Consider the following 18,272-nt stretch of genomic DNA (forward strand, 5'->3'; position numbering starts at 1 on the left):
CTTCTTTAGAAGTGCAGGAGTTATCTGGAGTGCTTTTTGCACAGGATGTTGCAGCTTTTCCTGTATCCACTACCAGCCTGGTTTCTGAGACCAGTGCCGTCGTCCATCACCCTGCCCTGTTGTAAGTCATGTATTGACCTCTGTTCATCGTGACTATTTATAGCTATTCAATTCCAGCTCTTACAAGCAAAATGGGAGCTAAATATGTGAGTCTGAACTGGAGCGTGTTCATTTTGCCAATGCCAAGGAGTGTGGGAAAATAGATCTTGCTGTGAGAGCAGAATTAAGGGGGCAAATCCTTTTCTGTCAGACTGCCTGATGTTGACCGTACAACAGACAGGCAGTCCTGCTCACAGTGAAATGAAAGTCACGTTTCCCATCCCTTTTCTGTTCACTCTTCATCCACAAGAAGCAGGCTGTAGCCATGGCATTATTTGATGGCAGGGAACGTGGTGGGGTAAAATCTGAACGTCTTACAGCTTCCTTTAGGATATGGAAAATGTGTCTGTGGCATCTATGCTCTGGCGTCAGGAAAATCTGTTCAGGTTTGTTTCACAGAGATGAATCTATAACTCAGTGTCTTCTGAGGTCCATACTCTATAAGGGTTTTGAGTCTGTTATTTTGCCAGTCCACAAGAAAATACTGGTAGACTAGCACATCATTTGGACAGAGAAGTGATGTTTCCCCTATCTACTGCTGGGCTGTATTCTCAGGGCTGTATTTTAAAATACGAGTAGATTAAGAGATAGAGATAGCTGGTCAACTCCAACCACCTCAAATGAATTAGTCCTACTTAGTTATGTATTTTAGGAAGTAGGGGAAAAATAATTTCCTTTGATTCCCCTCTTCCCCTCCCTTTGATTTGATTAATTCCATCTGGTCTATAATGCATTGCTGAATTTGTCAGGCCAAATGAATTTACAGGCAGTGCTTAAGGCACTTCCAGAATGGATGAAAATGAGGTATGTTGGCGGAGATTACAATCCAGCATAACACAGAAAGAGCTACCTGAAAGAACAGTGTATTCCTATAGGGTTTGGATTTTTTTTTACTTCTCTATATTCAGCAAATAAATTTGTGCATAGACAATAAGGCTCAATATTACCAACCTCATACTACTTTAAAAAATGCAGGTGTTGAACTCAGTAGCAGTATAACAAAGTATTTATTGCAACAGGAGAGAAGTATTTTTCATGAGACTTCCTTTAGCAAAATTACACTAAAAATGGGGGTTGTCCCTGCGAAGCAGGTTTCAGCAGAGGAAGTGCATCTGTAATAGCCCATATGGGACTGCAGAATGTTTTGGATTAGCTGTGCACCATGGGTAGTACTAGTTTTATCTTTTTATTGTTGTTTTGTTCACAGTTCTGTGTATTTTAAGATGCTATCCGTGGCCTTTTGGGGTATAATTACATTTTTGCTTGATCTGTAATTTAGTAAGTGAAACAAGAAGACAAAAGGTTATTTGGAATCAGAGCTGACAGCCAGGAGGGTGAAGTGCTGACATTAGTCTGCCTCCTGACAGGTCTATACCTCACGATTCGTCTGTGCATATATTGTGTCTGTGATATATTTAAAAAGTGAGAAGCCTGGCAGAACGGATTTCAGCCTACATAGAGGTGCGGGTAAATGGTACAATAATGAGCTTCCAACTGCCTGTTTTATTATCAGCGTGATGCCTTTTTCCTTGGCTCACTTTCATCAAACCTAATGAAAATAGTTGTCACAGACAACATCAGAGCATGGTTTTTTTTGTTACCACTGGAAAGTGTGTCATTGCTCTCTGTCCTTCTGAGATTTCTTTCCGTAAGTAGTGCATACTGTTGGACTTGAATCCCTATTGCTGAGCTGATGGTCTGTCCCTCGGATTTTATGTAAAGTGGTTTGTCCATCAGTGGTTGTGTTACTTGGTAAACTAGGAAATGAGAGTTGGTGTTGTGTTCTGCATTATCCAGCCAAAAGCACTGGATATCCTTCTATATCTGCTATCCACCACTGTTATATTAAGTGCTATACCCACTGAGGAAATCTTTGTGTTCCAGCAGCTCATGAAGTCCTTTCTCATGGCAGAACAAAAATACACCAATAAAGAATTCAGGACACAGATGCTGATCTGTCTCTTTCTGATACTTATAAAAAATGCGTCCCTGGGGCACCTGTGGTAATTAAGGTTGGTTTGTAACTACATTTTCATGGTGGCCCATTTGGACTACGAATACTGAGGCACAGTGTATTTTGTATATCTAACTTAAAAGTCACATTTTAAAAGAAAGAGTCTAACAAGGGACTGCTAAGGAATGGCTGTGACTGAGTTTAGAATCATTAAGGTGGGAAAAAAAACACTAAGATCATTGAGTCCAACCATGCCCACTAACTATGTCCCTCAGTGCCACATCCCCACAGTTCTTGAACACCTCCCGGGGCAGTGATTCTACCACCTCCCTGGGCAGCCTGTGCCACAGTATCACCACTTCTTCCAAGAAGAAATTTTCTGATATCTAACTTGAAGGTGCATTTTTTAAGGCACATTTGTTCTAGCAGAGCTGTTGGTGAAGGCTGGAGCTGTACTCAAGCATGTGTCTGTGTACCAGAAGACAAGACTAGGCCAAATTTGGCATTGTGTTCAGAGCCTGTGCAGCACTGCAGTCAGGTCTGGGATAAACACCAAACAGACAAGTCAGATCTCCAGCCACTTTTCTTTTAATCAGCATCTCTTTATTGATCTCAGCGGCAAATGCAGATAAGACAGCTACTGTGAAGAAACCACAGAGCCATGAGAGACTGAAAACACAGAATCAAGATTAAAAGCATTTTTAAAATTTGATGTTTTAAGTCGTAAACTTTTTTCCTTGAAGGCCCTTCTGTGTGAAAATTTGCCTTAAACATTTTTAAAGATGATTTAATAGCTTAGAGAATCAAATCAAAAATTGAAAGATTTTTTAATGTATTAACTTGAATTTTTAAATTCCTTAGCTTTAATGACCTACTCAGATTCACAAAAGATAAGCATATTGTTTGCATCTAACCATAGCAGTGCAGACACAGTGAGGCTTTGGGTGAGATGACAGTGGGCAGTGAGCCAGAGATAAAGCCTGAGTTTGGACACCACTGGTTTGGGCTCTTGGCTCAGCCCACAGCTCCACAGATGCCAATGCCCCAGCACTGAGAGGATTTCAACATGTGCTTGGGAAAGACTTCCTAAGCAAGGTGCCCCTTCTTCAGTTAAACACCTCACTTTGCTCTATGACTCTTCTAACCCCTTTTAAATAATGGTGCTTCAAACTCTACCTTCCTAAGCTTTGGGCTCTTCCTGTCAAACTAATTTTTTGCTCTATAGAGGACTATTTTTTTCCACTCAAAATCAAGCTTGAGAACTTTTGGTGACATAATAAAGAAGTCCAGGGAACTTGTTTCAGCAAAAGAGAATGTCTGAGCCAGAAGCTGATGAGAAAGGTATTAAAATAGTATCTAAAAGCATTAAAAATGTTAGTGTTGTTAGATCCCACAGCTTCCAAAGTCATCAATTGAAAGAAAGGAAGCATTACCAAATCTGATCCTGTAGCTGTGTAAGGAAGTGCACGTTCCATCCCACTAATCAATATTTATTTCTATTTTAAGTCTGCGACCGGCTTTCTAAAAATCTAGGTGTTGTGCTGTCACATCAGAAGAGATTCTGCTGTTCTGTTCAAGGGGAACAATAGTAAAACGTAATGCAGTTATCTCCAGCTACCCCTCAGCCTCTTCCACCAGCCAGGAGGGGAAGGCAGTGATCTGTAACTATAACCTGCCTGAGTTTCTGAGCTGGTGTGTAACATGAAAATACAAGGAACCAGCAGGAATTTAGAAAGCACCTTATATTGAGTGCTTCAAACATACACCACCAGTTTGCCCCAGTGCAAGAGACATTGAGTTATTACTTCACCTGAAGGGAAATGAAGCAGTGCACCCTTGGAAGCTGCTGTTGCCTCCCTTCAGTGGATGGGCACTCCAGCAGCAGGCCATTGCTGATATTCTGAGGAAGAAATTCAAGTGCCCTGGGAAGTGGCAGTATCAAGCTCTGTCTTATCTCATCCTTTGCTTGTCCACTGGATGACCAAACTTGATAAAAATCATAGCTGTGTTGTGGTATCTATCCTCATGCTGGGGAGCTGGTAGCACCAGCTCTTATTTACCACTCCTCCAGCTGGATATTTGCAAGTCTTTCCCACCTTTTTGATACCACCCTGAAGGACAGAAGTTCAGCCTCAGTCCCAGTTCTGCAGTGTGAATCTTTCAGGATGAAATCAGAAATAATTTTTGCAAGAGCAGAAATGCAGATATACCAGATTCTCTTGCAAAGAGGAGCATGTAGGAGAAATGTAGGTTCCTATTGCTGCTACTGGGGAACAGAGCATTAGTAATTTCTTCTGACAAGTGACATCACTTCCAGAGGTGCAGTGAAGGGAAAAGCATCAAAAATACAAAACAAAGATCAATCCATTGACCACTTTTGGTTCTGTTAACTTCTCCTTTCTCTTAAAGGAGATAGACACATTTCTGAAGTTGTGAATTATTGAGGGATTTACAGAGAATGAACACAAATCAGCTCTTTGTCTGTCTAAGAAACAAATTAAGATTTGGAAGCATTATTTTAAGGTCATGTTAAGTATACATATTATTCTTACACTAATTTTTAAGTGATTCCACCCCCTTAACATTTCTCTCTTTTTCTTTTTTAGAAACAGAACTATTTTTTTCAAACATATGTTAAGGTACACATATGCACAAGGAGAAAGCACTGGTGCTGTCATCATTACTCCTTTTCAACTTCCCCAGCAAAGTCATCCAGGCTGATTGTGAAAAGCCCTCACTGAGGGCTATTTTAAAAAGTTTTACATCAGATGTGTTGCAACCTCAGCTTTTCCCTTGTTAGGAAGAGAAACTATGGACATTACATGCTGTGGCCATAGCAAGATTTATCAGAGCAACATCAGAACAAACTATCTATACAAGGGTTCTCTGTGTTCTCTTCAAGCACTGTGAGTCAGCCCTTTCTTACCTAGGAGGCTTCAACCTAAGTCAAACTGGGAATGGGGTTTTTCCACCAGAATCTGAAGAAATGGATGCCCAGGGAGGGCATAAGCCATTCCAACTGCATTGTTGAATCTTCCTCCTTGTACCTGAGGCTTGCAAGGAGGCATGCCTGGCTGTTCTTCTGCTTGTAGCTTGTTTGGAAGAGAGGAATGGGAGCAAGATGGGTAATAACAGTGATCCAGAGGGAAAAAAAGCCAATTCTAAACTGCTCTTTGAAAAAAAGAAAAGAAAAACACACCTGTTCCCTGGGAGCTGGAGAGATTGGCATGCCAGGAAACACAGGGTGCTTTGTGGAGCAGGGCTTTTCCTCACAGCTGCCCTTGGTGCACAGACACAACCATCTGAGATCTGCCTCTGGGCTGCAATCCACAAAGCCAATTCCCACAGCTTCTTCTCTGCCCTCCTCGTTCACTGGCAGCAATTAACTGCCCTGGGTCAGGCCCCAACGTTTCAGATCCCAAAGGTTGAGTCCTGCTTTTGGAAGCTGCCTGACAAGCGTTCAGTTGTTGCTCTGAGAGATCTTGGGAAAAAGTGAGATAGAAGGTGTTCTGCCCAGTCTTCTGTGGGAGAGCAACAGGTTGCAGATGTATTTGATAAATGAAGTTACCTTCCAAAAGTATCCCCCAGCAGGGACTTTGCCCAAGTAGTCTTCAAAAATTTAAGAGGGATCTACTTTGGCTAAAGTTCACATGAGAAATTAATAGACATTTTTCCAATCTGGTACACTGGAATACCTCCCCCTCACACTGTGGTTTTCCTTCAGTCAATTTTTATCTTTTATTTAAACTGTTGTCCAGAAAAATCACCCACCTACACCTCCTTTATTTTTGTTCATTATTTCCCCTTGCCTTCCCAGGACAAGAAAAAGTCTTTCTTTTGGCTTGTTCCCACTTTATGCTTCAGAAACCCCAGCACAGATACCCTGGTTTCTACCTATGGAGCATCGACACAGCAGAGGAAAACAGTCACCTTCTTCCACAGCACAGAAGATGCAAGAAGGACCAGCAGCAAGGGGGTTAAAGGGAGTCCCATAGCAAAAATTTGTAATGCCTTGAAATTTTAAGTACTATAACTCACAAATCCTCATGAGAATAAAACTCATAAGTCCAGTTATTTCTGGTTGACATGCAATACTTGGGGCCAGTTACACAGGGTGTTTTTTCCTGTGAACAGAGGAATTGGTGATGCCTGGTTCCCTATTGATTTGTGCTCTCTTTCTGTGCACTCCTCACTTTGTTAAGCCCAGCAATCCCTCCAGACCTTTTGCCACATCTCTCCCTCACCCATTTCTCTCTTCCTCCAACATCTCCTTTTTACTGCCTGCCAAGGAGGCAGCAGTGCCAGGACTCCTCAGCCCACACACACTGAGGAACTGCACTTGCCTCTATCCAGCTACCAAGTTTTGTGACACTCAGACATATATTCTTCCATCAACATTGCAACATGCCAGCTTATTATATACCACAGAATGAATTCAAGTGGTTTTAAAAATAAAATCCCAAATTTGGCCTTGCCTTGACTGCTGTAGCTGGTGACCATTTGAAACCTATCTGAAACAGAGAGATGGGTGCAGGGAGGGGGTGATGTTTCTGTATAGGATGGAGAAAAAGGTTTGTGTTGTGTAGCTATTTTTAATGCTTGAGAAATACATAGCTCATGGCCTTCTCCCTTTTCAAAGAGACTGAAGAGAGAAGAATAATTGGTGCTGTCTTGAACACCCAAGAATAGCAGTTTTGGGTGTAGTCAAGTGTCCTTACCTCTAGCTAGATAGGTTGAAATGAATGAAGTCTCTTACCTTGACCTGCTAGAGCAGAGGCACCTGACATACTGCCCTTTTTAACCTCCATTGCACAAAACGAGAACTCTAGAACCAGGAGCATCACGCTTCCACCATCCAGTTATGTACCTGGCTGAAGAACACCCACAGAGCCAAGCCCTCACTGTGATAGGAAAAAAGGACCTTGTATAATAAATCAATATACAGATGTTATAATTAAGAAATATATTAAAAAGCTCAGCTAAACAAGTTAACACACTAAAGAAGAGCAGATGGAAAGCTTACCTTTGTCTTGGACTCACTGAGAAGACTCCAAGAGGAGTAATCTCCAAAAGAGATCCTTCCCTAGGGGCAGTCAGCTCTTAAATGGGTCTAGGAGAGGTGGAGCAAGGCTCCACCCCTACAGGTAGCACAGGTGAATTGCCTTCACCTGTGCTCCCAGGGCTGATTCATTGCTCACCTCAGGTGGTCAATCAGAGGTTCTGGCTGTGATTCAGCAGTTCCCATACAGGCCTTCAGAGAGAGTCCTGTATTTTTATCTGAATAGACTCTCTACAATTCAGGACAATATGTTTCAAGCTCATTTGCAACATCTATTTTCCATGACTTTTCTCAGAGTTATGTGTGCTTAGCATTACTAAAAAATCTTCTTGCAAAAGAAAATGCATCATGTGGTCTCTTCTGGTTTGGTTTAACTCTTTAAGCAGGCAGATTCTGAAAGTCCTCCATTTTTCTGACTACTCCAGTTCCAAGAAAGATTGAGTTTGCTTTGCTTCTTCAATGAGACTCATCCCAGTGAACTGCTGTCTTGGTTGTACGGAGGGATAAATGCCTGATTTTCTCCTTTTGAAAAGGCCAAGAGAAAAAAAAAAAAAAAAGGGCTTGCACTTCTGCTCAGCTATTTGGCTGGGAGGTTTCCATATCATATGTCACACTGGCTTTTCTTCTCCAGAAAACTGCACATATGAGATTGAGGGGAAGTACAGGGTTCTGACAGCATTTAGAAGATTCCAGCTAATTGAGTTCACTGAGAATTTTTCTACACAGCATTTTTTCTTTTGAAAAATGCCAGCTCCATGTGGAGGAGGGTCAGTTCCAACAAATAATTCACTTTAACAGAGATAGTTTGAAGGAGCTGAGGTTGAAGGGGCCAGGCTCCAGTTAGTGCCTGGCATGGTGGTGTCTGTACCCCGTGACCTTATAGGGCTCAAAAATTCTGTATAGGAAATCCCATCATTCCACTGTTGTCAGCAAGTAATTAGGAAAATCAAAATGTTATTGCATGCTCTTCTGTGACTAACCTGGGCACTAAGTTATAATCTGCTTCTAGGAAGGGGCTTTTTTTAAGGGCGTGTAGTGACAGGAGGAGAACTGGTTTTAAACTGGAACAGGATAGATTTAGACTAGATATTAGGAAGAAATTCTTTACTATGAGGGTGGTGAGACACTTGGAACAGGTTGCACAGCGAGGTTGTGGATGCCTACTCTTTGGAAGCATGCAGGACCACGCTGGATGGGGCTTTGAGCAGCCTGGTCCAGAGGGAGTTATCTCTGCCTATAGCAGGGGGCTTGGAACTAGATGATTTAAAGATCCCTTCCAACCCAAACCACTCCATGATTCTCTGATTTTTGTTGTTTGGTTTATAAGCTTTGGTCCAGCCTTGGGCAATAAACTGTTTTCAGGGTTGCCCGCGTCGGACTTTTAGCCTGGGGAAAGGAGTTCATATAGCTCCAATAGTAAGAAAAAATGACTAGGGGAGAGAGAGACATCATTAAAAGAGCTTTAAAGTGCAAAGTTAAGTATTTGGAAGTCAGGGAACACCAAACAGGGGGTCATCAGCACAACCCCAGTTGTACGCTTAAGTGATTGGTAAAATTTTTAGTTATGTGATCCCAATTTTTTTCTGGGGGGCTTTCAACTGAACTTTGTTCAGTTGAAGAAGCATGGTTGCATAGTTAGAAGCATTGTTGTCCACAAATTGGATTTGGGTGGTTAAAACCAAAGAGAATGTCCAAATTTTGCCTTTCTCTGAAAGCCACAGCTATAGTTGACTACAATTTCTACTATTTTCATTTTCTGATGACTGTTAAGTCATGGCTGTGGGTGAGGGGGTGGCTGTGGTTAAGTATCTTTTCCTTGCTATTTATGGAAATGGAAGGCATGTGATGAAAAGGAAGAAGAAAGAAGTCTACTACAGCGATGAAATTTGTTGAAAGTTGCACCATGGGCTGGATTACATCCCTGCCCAGAGCTCTCACTTGCTGTTGGCAAGCAGCTCGAACATGTTCAGAGGTTAATGAGGCTACTTCTGCTGCTGAGTGCACAAATTAGATCTGCTGAAGTATTGAGTAAATGCAGGTGAAACTAATGGGATCTGTTCTCTGAGTATAGAAAATAGTACAGCGTATTAAATGTTATTAAAAAATGCAAGCTGCCACTACAATTAGGTACCAAAAAAAAGGAAAGATTAATATAATGAGTCAGCCTCTTGTCAATGAAATGGAAATAATACCAGCCTTTCTTCTCACTGTGATTTGGGGGAAATTATTGTGCAGCATTCAGACAACACAGCATCCCATTCCCCAGTGAGCCAGGAGTGAGGGAGTGGAACGAGTGTTAAAGATTCAGAGAACTTGAGAGGAATGTGCCTTATGTGAGCTGGCGCAGAGGAGAATAATCTGTGCTCATGTAAACACAGACGGCATCATACGACTTCAAGGGTCAGAGCTCAGCCTGAATTAAGATAGAGCTCTCTTTTTTGATATTTAGCATTCAGAAGATGAAAGAAGCATTGCCCTAGAAAAATCAGTTTTTAAATTCTGCTGGATCCTGGGATTTCTCTTTAGAAGTAAATTAGGACATTCTTTTCTTTGCACTTCAAAGATTTACGTGCATGACAGTGAGTAATCATCTGTTCTCTAAGTGCTAGTCAGCACGATGGAAAATGAGCCATGAGCTTGTCCCATAAAGTCCTGGGAAGAAACAAATAAAACAAGTGACGCAGGGAGGGTTTGCCTTCTTTATGTGGCTGAATAAAGCATTTCTTACCAGAAAGGATAAGGCAGTAGTCTGCCAGCTTTGTGGCTGATGCAAGCAGAATTTTTAGTCACAATATTTTAACAGAAAGGAAAGCAAATGAATCAGAACAGCTTTTCCAGAAAGTGCTTCAGAAGACTTTCTCCCAAGGCCACACTTAATCCCTCAGTTGTCACTTGCTTTCCGTCACCCAGAAGCAGGTCTCTGCTCATCTCACAGGTATCCTGAGGATTACTAGTAATCCTTTCTTTTCTTGTTGTTATCTATTTTCTGTAAAAGCACCCATGTGGAGTAGGCACTTTATGGACAAATAAGGAAGCAAGTTACTATTCCTAGAAACTTGTGATCAGTAGGGCTTTGCCTGACATTGTGTAGGGTGAGCATCTCTGGACTGTGTTTATGTATACTTTACTTGTAATGATTTAGCTTGTGTGTCTGGCTGTGATGACTCTTATTTCACAAAACCTGGAAGTGCAGTAGGTGATCCACAGCAGAACCTAAGCTATAGGTTGGAACAATACATCAAGAAAAACAAAAAGAGTGGGTACAGGTCTGTCTGGCCTGGTGCTTTTTCTTCCAGTTCACACTCCGAAACCCATCCCTCTCAGAAACTGAGCCAAGAGGGTATTGCCATAGACTGCCCAACGTGTATGTTAGAAGGAAACAGGAGAAACCAAGTTCTCAGTGTTGACAGAGAAATTGCTGGGAAGAGATGAATCCTGAGGAGTTCCAGTCCGAAGCCAGGGTCAAAATATTGTAGCTGGCTTTCCTAAAGCATCAGTGTGCTCAGAAAATGAAGGAGAAGGGGAGGGGTGTGTGCAGCAGGGGCAGTAGCAGGGCCTGCAGCAAGACATTGGGTGCTCTGAGCATCCTGGCCCCAAAGAGACTGCTGCTGCCACCTGTGTCATGCAGACTACTTGGTGAGTGGACACCAGGTTTGAGCTTCAGCAAAAAGCATGGAGGTATTTCATCCTGAAGCTGGTATTGCAAGGAAGTCTTCTGCAAAATTAATGGCCTCATTGTCATCTTAACTGTGTAAAGCACTGCAGTCCTATTCCTGATGGCTGAGAAGGAATGCTGGCTCAAATAACTTTGCTAATCACTGATATCATATTAGGGGAAGGTGATTTATCTTCCCTCAGTAAATAGTTTGGGTTCTTACATAGCGAGCACACTTACTGACAGTCAGTGTACACAACTGCTCAAGATAGAGAGCCTTTTTAATAGTACACAGTCTAGGATGATCTTTTTTCAACAGTAACATTTGAAAGGCATGCAGGAAGATGGACAGGTGGTGCTTTTGACTTGAAATAAAAGCTTTCCTATTTTGATTTTGCTCTGAGCTTAGACCTGTATAAGAGGAATTGTGCAATCTTTCTAACTACTGTACTTTTTCCCAGTATATCCACCACTACAAAAAGCAGTAGTGTGGGACTGTAATATCCAAAAGAGTAATTCTGCACTTCCAAGTATTTGCATTTTTCTAATGAAATATCCTGACAGTTATATTTTACCTGTATGCGATTTATTTTCTCTGATTTAGAGACAGACTTCTGGTACATGAGTGTGGTGTTTACCATGCATGGCTCCATGTCTTTTGCCTGTAATACATTTTTCAAATATGGCTAACTACTTAAATTTAAATATGGGGATGCTTATATATTGATATGCGTATTATATGTCTATATACTATGTGTGAATAGCATATCAAAAGACATATACATATGCAGATATACCGAAGATAAATAGTGCAATGTTGTAGCATGTGAATATAATAGATTCATAAATATGAAATACTCCCTCTATTCTTTGTTTTCTATGCAAAGTTATGGTCCATCAAATAGATTAAAGCCTGTGGCTGCTGCATAGTAAAGCAGGCAGCTGCTTGATATTTATTTTTATCTTCAATGCTGAAAAAGTAGACCCACTGCTCATTAAATTAGTCTTGGTTCTTCCAGTAATCACAGCGTATCTCCTTCGGCAGAGGTCCAGGTTAGAGATATTTGGATTTTCTCCAGCAACACCTAGTTTTTATTTCTTATTTTTCAGAAAGTGTATATCTGAGCCCAAAAATGTTTCATTAAAAAGAAATAAAATGCTTTACTGACTGTGTATTCACACATCACATCTATGTCCTCAGCACTCACACCTCAACATGTCCTTGGATTTCTTTGGGTGTCCCCAGCCTTAGTATAATCTGCCTGATAGATTGGCTAATTATGCTGGAAGTTAATGATCCTCGGCCCTTAGGCAGCCTGCTATTGAGCTGGGAAACCAAAAACAGCCCCCTGGCTAGCTGGCAGATCTTCCCCAGACACAGAAGATCTGAAACACTGTCATTTTCCCCAGAAAATTACTCTTACCAAATGCCAACTGGTTCTTAGGGGCTTTAAAATTTGAGCAAAAAAAACCCCAAGAAGTATTACACAGAACAAATACCTTTCTTTACAGAGAAATCTAGTCCACATACACTCTTTGATAAATCATCACATTAATCCACACACTTTTTTCTTAATATGTGCCTCTTTCCTATTATGTCCATGGAATGACAGACTCTACACACACGCACATATATAGAATTAGACAAAATATATTGCCTATAAGTAGGTAGTTCTTGTTGTGCCCAGAAGGGCAGTGCTGGAATTCTTCAGATAGTTCTTAACTATGCTGTATCTTGGCTCCTAAATACTTTGGTCTATTTATAACTTTAGGAAGTTATTTTAAAGATGTGTTTTAATGGAAAGTCTAACTGGGGCTTGTTTTGAACTAAAGTGTTTGTAATTTTTCAGTAGATGTTTTAAAAATATTTTCTCTTTGTACAAATTGGTCTGGTTGGGTGTATGTTTTGGACTTGCTACAGCGAAAGTTGTTTTCTAAGCAGACTGGTGTAGGGTAGAAATTACAAAATGAATCTGGATGTATGACAGTATAAACGATAATATTCAAGGAAAGCTCTAGGTTCTGACAAATGTTGAATAAATTGTGTCCTTATATGCATGTATCTCTTGAACTTGTGCCAGTTTGCTCTCTGAAGAAGCAGAGGAGCGGTTATTCTGGGCAAAAGGGGGGGGAAAAACTGTAAAAGTGTGTTCTTAGTGGACTGGAAGGAGGTTTCCACTTCCTTCTTCCTCTTTGTTTGCATGTTTATCAGAAATTCAGCATTTAACCAAAGGAGAGCTGTGAGCCTGAATACTTAGGGTATAATACATAGTGCACTTTTAAAGCACTCTGGGGATTTATTGTTGGGTCCTTGTTCCAATATTTGCAAATTCTTCTTTGCAGCCTTAAAAATGAATGTCTTTGTCTGTTGTGATTATGTCCCATTTCTTACACAGGAAAAAAGGACTTGTTATGAAGGTGGGGCAGCTTTCTAGACTGTACGCTCTTCAGGGCAGGGATTGATCTTTTCCTCTTTGTTTGCACAGCATCTCTGTTGTCAGGACCTGGCCGAATGCTCAGGCTTCTGTGCACTATTGCAAGGCAATAATAAACTTATGAAAAACAAAGAGTCTGTTCAGTCAATGGGAGTTTTACCTAAGTAGGAATGTAGGGAAATGAGGTGCTAAAGTCAGTGCTGTCCATTTTGTGCTATTTAACATACCGTAACAACTTAAAACAGTAAGTTTTATAAATTAGCCACACTGACTTCAGAAGATTTGATGATAAATATAATGACATTTCTTGCTAACAACAAATAGTAATATTGTGCAGATTTACCAAAGAGAAATGCTTCTTATTTTGTAACCTCACCATTTAAAATAAAATCAAATTCAATAGGAATCCTGCCAGTATAAATCACTGTAAGTTGCAGAATTGCTAAGGCATACATGGAAGTATTTCAGCAAATCTAGACTGCCTAGTCATTCAGTTCACTACATGAATTACCACAGTTAACCATAGAGGACATTTCATTTTTCTAAAAAAAATGTTTCTTTAGGCAATGAGTTAACATAAATTACAAGTTTGAGACATCTTAGGGAGTACAAATGAAATGTGAAATTAGCTCAGTATTTTTCTCGTTTGATGCTTCATGCAGTTGTGAGAGGAGAATCATCTCAGTTGAATATGAGCAAGAAATGACTGGAATATTGATAATATAAATGGCTAAAGCGAAACTGCTTTGAAAACAGTGGCCCAGATGTGTTCAGTAGGATAGATGGCCCACATCTAGCATTAGACAGGCAATTACACAAGGGCAGAAATCAGAAGCTGAATAATAATACACAGGGTTGAAGCTGTCACTATGAGGAAGCAGAGACCCCTGGCTAGAGCTGGGACCAAACCACAGCAGAATGATGTTGCAGAATGTTCACCGAATTCTTCAAGGGGAACATTCATTGTTCAGCAGCAAGCCATAACAGTAATGCTGCTCTGAGTTATACCTTGGGAGGAAGAGTGTTTTAAACAGCAGCTCTGGCTGCTCTGAAGAGCTTCCTGGTTGCCCAGCTGATGTTCTTCTGCAAAGTCACAGCCATGGAAAAGCTACCAGACTCTATACAATTCTTTCTCACCTGCAGCATTAATGTCCCATGATATTGTTCTCTGCTGAACTGTGGAGCTAATCACCTTATCCTGGCTTGATCCTGGATCTTTGCATCTCATTTGGTGCTGAGCACCTACTGTGGTTTTTAAGAAATGACGCCTCCCATCATCTCACTCCTTGGCAGTCAGTGTGTCAAAACCTGGTTCCTGGGTGTAGATAGCTGGCACCTGGATGGTTCCTAACTCTTCCCCCTGTCAGAAATCATGTACTTATTTCATGCTGCTGATACCTTTGCTGATCATTGTGAACAGCTCGAGGGATGGCTATAATTGCTTTTTAGTGCCCTTGTCATTAGCTGGGAGAAAGCACTGGACCAGTGCTCTTGAATATCCTCAATTACATTGACAGTGGGATTGAGGCATCCTCAGCAAGTTTGTGGGTGACACCAAGCTGTGTGGTGCAGTTGACACACCTGAGGGACAAAAAAAAAGCCATTCAGAGAGACCTAGACAGGCTTGAGCAGTGGGCTTAGGTGAACCTCATGACATTCAACAAATCCAAGTACAAGGTCTTGCACCTAGATCATGGCATCAGTACAAGAGGGAGGTGTAAGGATAGAGCACAGTAAAAAAGTATCTGCCAAAGAGTATCTAGAGGTACTAAGTTATGGCAGATAGACATGAGCCAGTACTGTGCCCCTGCAGTCCAGAAAGCCAACCATTTCCTGAGCTGCATCAAAAGCAGCATGGTCAGCACTGTAAGGGAAGTGATCCTACCCCTCAGCTCTACGCTGGTGAGACCTCACCTGGAGTACTGTGTCCAGATATGGAGTCTGCAGCACAGGAGAGACATGGACCTGTTGGAGCACATCCAGAAGAGGGCCACAAAAGTGGTCCAAGGGATGGAACAATTCTTCTGAAATTACAGGCTGAGACAGCTGGGACTTTTCAGCCTGGAGAAGAGGAAGTTCCTGGGAGACCTGAGATTGGCCTTTCAGTATCTAAAGGGGGGGCTGTAAGAAAGAAAGGGACTTTTCAGCAGGATCTGTTCTGACAAGAGAAGGGGAAATGATTTAAAATGAAAAGTGAGGAGATTCAGATTGGATATAAGGAAGAAGCCTTTTACAGTAAGGATGGTGAAGTAGAATAGGTTACCCAGAGAGGTGGTGGATGTCTCATCCCTGGAGACATCCAAGGTCAGGCTGGATAGGACTCTGAACAACTTTATCTCACTGTAGATGTACCTGTTCATTGCAAGGGAATTAGACTAGATGACTTGTAAGAATACCTTCCAACGCAAATGATTCTATGATTTTATGATTTCTAGTTGTTGCTTCTTTGTCCCAGGGACGCTTGGATAGATGTTCCCCCTTGCCTCTTCCCTGCAGAGTCCATGTCATGTGAAGCACTTTATCTTGCCAGGTGCCATGGATTTATGTCACGTGGGTAGCAGCAGCAAGGTGCAAATCAATATTATAGTCACCAGCTAACCCTGCTGAGCAACCCAGAAAATGACTCTGCTGCCTTCACCAAAGCCCTGATTCCCAACAGCTCTAGCTCAGCTGGAATTGAAGTTGAGAGACCTGGAGCAATCTGGAAGTCTGCAGGGGATTGTAACTAGACCAGGGGAATTGCCTTGTGTTTGTTATTGAAGCTGGGGATGTTGCTGCTCTTTGACGTTTACATGCAGTTGTATCTAGTATGGGGTTTATTTTATTATTATTTTAATCTACATCTAACTGGTGACTGCAGTGGTTTTTCTTAGAAGCAGACATTGCCTTCACAATCAGTCCCATTACTACTACTTAGCTGCACATACCGCTGCTCCTTAAGAGCAAACTAGAAATTGATGGTAGAGCAGCAGACTCTTCAATGGATCGTGCTTTGAGGAGCATATGGCACATGCACTGTAAGGCACATTTTGCTTGTTAATTCTCAAACAAATTTAAGATGTTTCATTCTGACCAGTGAAGGGCTATGCGATATGTGATTTGCTTGCAAAGATGACCTTTCTCATTGCAGCATTTTGCCACTGCTGAAGTTAATGAAGAAAATTAGTTAGAAAGCAAAAAGGTCCCCCAGTGGGAAGGGCTCATTCTACACATCACAAAAGAATCCAAGTCTGTTGCCCTGCAGAGTACTATCACTTCACCATACAGCAGGGAAGGCTGTGAGAATGATGTGTGAATGAAATGTGGAGCACAAGCAAAACAAAAGCAACTGGCTTTTTTTCTATGCCAGTCTTGTAATTATGTTAAATTACTAAGAGCCCGTGTTGGCAAGTTGCAAAGAAAAGCTATAAATTACAAACAAAACAAGGGCAGGAGGTAATCATGATGATGCTGATAGAAGATGGCAGTTTATTTAATGAAATCTCCTGTATTACAGCAATCATAAGCTGACTTGTTAAAATGTCTTAAAGCAAATTAGATGTACTACCTAAAGTCATGTGCATGGAGCTATGGTTTTCTTTCAGTGCATCAAAGCCTTACTTTAGTTTTTGTCTTATGCTCTGGAAAGTAATTTGTGTAAACACGAGGTTTAAAATGCGGCATTGTCTGCTCCTTGCTAAGTAAATCCTTCATTAATGCTGTGTATATTAAGTGCATCTCCTCTCCATCAGGGCTGAAGCGCAATGCTTTCAAGCAGCTGAGTCTCTCCAGGGCATTCCTTAGGGGCAATCCTCTTGAAAGAGCCTGTGCAAGGATATGGCCATGGCATGACTCCTTTCTGTGCTGTCTGGATCAACGCTGTCTTTCACTTGAGAGCAAAAATGAAAGTAGAAAACAGTCATTGGTAACACCAGTCTGCTGAATACACAAATCTTCTGTTTTTTCCATTTCAACTATGAGAAACTGTGTTCTTTTCTGCTTAAAATGATAAAGTAGAGATGTGTCTTTTGTTTTAGTAGCAGAAAAGCTATTCATGGTGAGGCTGGGGCTGTCACTCCAGATTAACGGTGCACTGGAGACCAGCAGATAAACAGAAAGAAAAGAATGCAAAGATGCAAAGCCCCCATGTGTCTGCCTTGAGCTCGTACAGGGGAATACAGCCCTGCCTTGGGGGGGACCGCCTTTGAGACTCATGTTTTATCAGAATGCTGTGGTGTAGGTTTACAGTAGTAATGGAGGATTCCTACACATTTATTTTTACTTTGCTCTGAATTTTGATAAAAAGTAAAAGCCTCAGCTTTTTATGAATTAGCCCTGAGGAAGCAGGATAAAAGGCAGAAACAGATCTGAGTTAGATTACCTTTCCAACTATTTTTAATGTTTTATGAACTGTTTTGAACAAAATGGTTCCAACTGGAAACGGAAAATTCCTTGTTAAAGTATTTCAGACTTAGACTTTGGCAGCTTAGAAAAAGATACACAGAATATGGGTCTTGATCAGAACTTGCCTGTGCAAAGTTCCCAGTCTGATGAGTCACATATCCTGCAAAGATATGTTTCCCTGAAAATTCCCCCCTACCCAAGCTCAAACACGCTGACTAATAGTTGATGACACTTGGTGAAGCAAATGGATCCTCCCTCTGTTCCGTCACAGGCCCTGGCCCAGTTCCATGGTGTACTGAAAGCCCCAGCTCCCATTGAATTAGAGGTAGTAAAAGACACCCAGCACAGCATTGGGTTGGGCCCCTCTGGAGCGTGCTGCTGTTATCATCAGCATTGCTGATATAGAAGGACTCAGAGTGGGGTTGATGGGAGCTGATGTCTCTCTTGTCTCATCAGCATAATAGTTTTCTGCATTCCCATCCACTGGGCGCAGCTGTGCAAATCTGCTGAAAGCCATGGGTTTATTCCAGAAGCCACACAGATGGAGCTGGTTTGTACAGTTGTGCTGGAGGGAATAATTTGAACCTTATTCTCTGTGGTCATATGCAAGAAGAAAAAGCTTAACTT

The 18,272-nt window shown here is 41.5% G+C and overlaps 1 protein-coding gene and 1 long non-coding RNA gene across 2 annotated transcripts in view; one reads left to right on the plus strand and one right to left on the minus strand.

The window, feature by feature from the left end:
- CHN2 (chimerin 2) overlaps window positions 1-18,272 on the plus strand; it is a 165,984-nt gene that overhangs the window by 110,867 nt on the left and 36,845 nt on the right. The gene's annotated exons all lie outside the window — the stretch shown is intronic.
- LOC128085590 (uncharacterized) lies at window positions 5,020-6,999 on the minus strand. The gene is made up of 3 exons (XR_008209023.1): window positions 6,870-6,999; window positions 5,313-5,634; window positions 5,020-5,205 (listed from the first exon to the last, which is right to left on the minus strand). It is a non-coding gene; the product is annotated as an uncharacterized LOC128085590 (long non-coding RNA).

The sequence above is a fragment of the Tympanuchus pallidicinctus genome, unplaced genomic scaffold (genome assembly GCF_026119805.1).
Source record: "Tympanuchus pallidicinctus isolate F22 unplaced genomic scaffold, pur_lepc_1.0 scaffold3, whole genome shotgun sequence".
In the NCBI taxonomy this organism is placed as follows: Eukaryota; Metazoa; Chordata; class Aves; order Galliformes; family Phasianidae; genus Tympanuchus; species Tympanuchus pallidicinctus.